Raw genomic sequence first — 4,401 nt, 5'->3', positions numbered from 1 at the left:
GTGTTAACTTGTACATAGAATAATTCGTGACAACACCCTTTAGAGGGTAGGAGGAGGGTTCCAAGGGCTCAAACAAGCCGTCATTAAATTTTCGGTTGCTCGCTTTAAACTCTGAAAACTTTGGTGTTAATCGTGATAACGTATTAAAAAATGTCTCAGTCGAAAGTCAAAATATTGGGTTTTTTGATTTTTTGACATACATAAATTATTTACCTGACTTCACAAAAACTTTTATCACGTGGGGATCCGGGTTAGAATACATGTAGGTCCTCAGTACCCCTTGCTTATCGTTGATTGATTGATTGAATATTGTTTATCGTACCTCTCGAGAATTTTTCACTCATATGGAGACGTCACCACTGCCGGTGAAGGGCTGCAAGCAACGGGGTACTGAGGACCTATTCTAACCCACGGGCACTGGAATATAAAGTAAATATAAAGTATGTGCATGTATAAAAAAAAAGTTTTTATACATGCACATACTATATATTTACATTAACTTCCAGTGCCCGTGTTCTAACCCGGATCCCCACTTGTCGTAAGAGGCGATTAAATGTGGTGGTCCTTCGGATGAGACCGCAAAAATCAGGACCCCGTATCACAGCAGGTGTGACACGATATTTAGACCCATCCCTGCTCATAAGCCGCAAGCGCTGAGCGGAGCATGAATTAGGCCTACCCTTCACCGGTAATGGTGATGTGTTTGGCCGCCAATTCTCTACATAGTATCGCTTATGGGAGTTATGGCATCGTTATCTTTACCTTTTATGTCTGAGTGAAAGATTCTCGAGAGGGACGTTTTTAAACAATATTCAATCAATCGATCAATCACACAATCTAATTAAAATTAGATGTTATATCCGCTCGCGTACTCGCATACATAACATGCGAGTACGCGAGCGGATCTAACATGTAATTTTAATTAGATTGTCAATCACAGAAACTTCTGAAAAATAAGTCCACCACGTATGCTGTGTTCAAGTTTCTCCATGCAATTTTATTTCATTACATTGGTTTTTACATGTCACAGGATTAAATACCGCATGCTTAATTATATTAATTAATTTCATTATTCACCATTCATTATTTCATTACATAACCAATCTAATTAGAATTAGATCCTATGATCCGTTCATCTACTTCGCTACACATTGCGATAGGGGAAAGGCTATAAGCCCGTGAACTGATCCGACCGGAAACTGTGCACTCAAACACACACAAATTGCATACGTCATACCTTCTACTTTCGTTTTCCTATATATGATGCTGTACTCTGTTCACGGGCCTGATTCTAACACGAATTAAAATGTGATCCAGTTTCCGGGCCTGACTTTAATACTAATTAGGATAAGATTCAGTTCACGGGCCTCTAATTAGGATATGATCCAGTTCACGGGCCTGACTCTAACACTAATTAGGTAGTGATTGAGTTCACGGGATTGCTTCTAACACTAATTAGGATGTGATTCAGTTCACAGGCCTGACTCTAACACCAATTAAGATGTGATTCAGTTCACGGGCCTCTAATTAGGATGTGATCCAGTTCACGGGCCTGACTCTAACACTAATTAGGATGTGATTGAGTTCACGGGCCTGATTCTAACACTAATTAGCATGTGATTGAGTACACGGGCCTGATTCTAACACTAATTAGGATGTGATCCAGTTCACGGACCCGATTCTAACACTAATTAGGATGTGATTGAGTACACGGGCCTGATTCTAACACTAATTAGGATATGATCCAGTTCACAGACCTGATTCTAACACTAATTAAGATGTGATTCAGTTCACTGGCCTCTAATTAGGATGTGATCCAGTTCACGGGCCTAATTCTAACACTAATTAGGATGTGATTGAGTTCACGGGTCTGACTCTAACACTAATTAGGATGTGATTCAGTGCACTGGCCTCTAATTAGGATAAGACCCAGTTCACGGGCCTGACTCTAACAATAATTAGGATGTGATTGAGTTCACGGGCCTCATTCTAACACTAATTAGAATATGATCCAGTTCACGGGCCTGACTCTAACACTGATTAAGATGTGATTCAGTTCACGGGCCTCTAATTAGGATATGATCCACTTCACGGGCCTGATTCTAACACTAATTAGGATATGATCCAGTTCACGGGCCTGATTCTAACACTAATTAGGATATGATCCAGTTCACGGGCCTCATTCTAACACTAATTAAGATGTGATTCAGTTCATGGGCCTCTAATTAGGATATGATTCAGTTCAAGGGCCTGACTCTAACACTAATTAGGATGTGATTGAGTTCACGGGCCTGATTCTAACACTAATTAGGATATGATCCAGTTCACGGGCTTAATTCTAACACTGATTAAGATGTGATTGAGTTCACGGGCCTCTAATTAGGATATGATCCAGTTCACGGGCCTGACTCTAACACTAATTAGGATGTGATTGAGTTCACGGGCCTGATTCTAACACTAATTAGGATGTGATTCAGTTCACGGGCCTGATTCTAACGCTAATTAGGATATGATCCAGTTCACGGACCTGATTCTAAAACTAATTAAGATGTGATTCAGTTCACGGGCCTCTAATTAGGATATGATCCAGTTCACGGGCCTAATTCTAACACTAATTATGATATGATCCAGTTCACGGGCCTAATTCTAACACTAATTAAGATGTGATTCAGTTCACGGGCCTCTAATTAGGATATGATTCAGTTCACGGGCCTGACTCTAACACTAATTAGGATGTGATTGAGTTCACGGGCCTGATTCTAACACTAATTAGGATATGATCCAGTTCACGGGCCTAATTCTAACACTGATTAAGATGTGATTCAGTTCACGGGCCTCTAATTAGGATATGATCCAGTTCACGGGCCTGACTCTAACACTAATTAGGATGTGATTGAGTTCACGGGCCTGATTCTAACACTACTTAGGATATGATCCAGTTCACGGGCCTAATTCTAACACTGATTAAGATGTGATTCAGTTCACGGGCCTCTAATTAGGATATGATCCAGTTCACGGGCCTGACTTTAACACTAATTAGGATGTGATTGAGTTCACGGGCCTGATTCTAACACTAATTAGGATGTGATCCAGTTCACGGGCCTGATTCTAACACTAATTAGGATATGATCCAGTTCACGGGCCTGATTCTAACACTAATTAGGATATGATCCATTTCACGGGCCTGATTCTAACACTAATTAGGATATGATCCAGTTCACGGGCCTAATTCTAACACTAATTAGGATATGATCCAGTTCACGGGCCTAATTTTAACACTGATTAAGATGTGATTCAGTTCACGGGCCTCTAATTAGGATGTGATCCAGTTCACTGGCCTGACTCTAACACTAATTAGGATGTGATTGAGTTCACGGGCCTGATTCTAACACTAATTAGCATGTGATTTAGTACACGGGCCTGATTCTAACACTAATTAGGATGTGACCCAGTTCACGGACCCAATTCTAACACTAATTAGGATGTGATTGAGTACACGGACCTGATTCTAACACTAATTAAGATGTGATTCAGTTCACTGGCCTCTAATTAGGATGTGATCCAGTTCACAGGCCTAATTCTAACACTAATTAGGATGTGATTGAGTTCACGGGTCTGATTCTAACACTAATTAGGATGTGATTCAGTGCACTGGCCTCTAATTAGGATATGACACAGTTCACAGGCCTGACTCTAACACTAATTAGGATATGATCCAGTTCACGGGCCTGATTCTAACACTAATTAGGATAATCCAGTTCACGGGCCTCATTCTAACACTAATTAAGATGTGATTCAATTCATGGGCCTCTAATTAGGATATGATTCAGTTCACGGGCAAGACTCTAACACTAATTAGGATGTGATTGAGTTCACGGGCCTGATTCTAACACTAATTAGGATATGATCCAGTTCACGGGCCTAATTCTAACACTGATTAAGATGTGATTCAGTTCACGGGCCTCTAATTAGGATATGATCCAGTTCACGGGCCTGACTCTAACACTAATTAGGATGTGATTGAGTTCACGGGCCTGATTCTAACACTACTTAGGATATGATCCAGTTCACGGGCCTAATTCTAACACTGATTAAGATGTGATTCAGTTCACGGGCCTCTAATTAGGATATGATCCAGTTCACGGGCCTGACTTTAACACTAATTAGGATGTGATTGAGTTCACGGGCCTGATTCTAACACTAATTAGGATGTGATCCAGTTCACGGGCCTGATTCTAACACTAATTAGGATATGATCCAGTTCACGGGCCTGATTCTAACACTAATTAGGATATGATCCATTTCACGGGCCTGATTCTAACACTAATTAGGATATGATCCAGTTCACGGGCCTAATTCTAACACTAATTAGGATATGATCCAGTTCACGGGCCTAATTTT

This window comes from Ostrea edulis, chromosome 5 (assembly GCF_947568905.1).
Source record: "Ostrea edulis chromosome 5, xbOstEdul1.1, whole genome shotgun sequence".
NCBI lineage: Eukaryota > Metazoa > Mollusca > Bivalvia > Ostreida > Ostreidae > Ostrea > Ostrea edulis.
The sequence above is the reverse complement of the archived record's forward strand: the minus strand, read 5'-3'. Positions refer to the sequence as shown.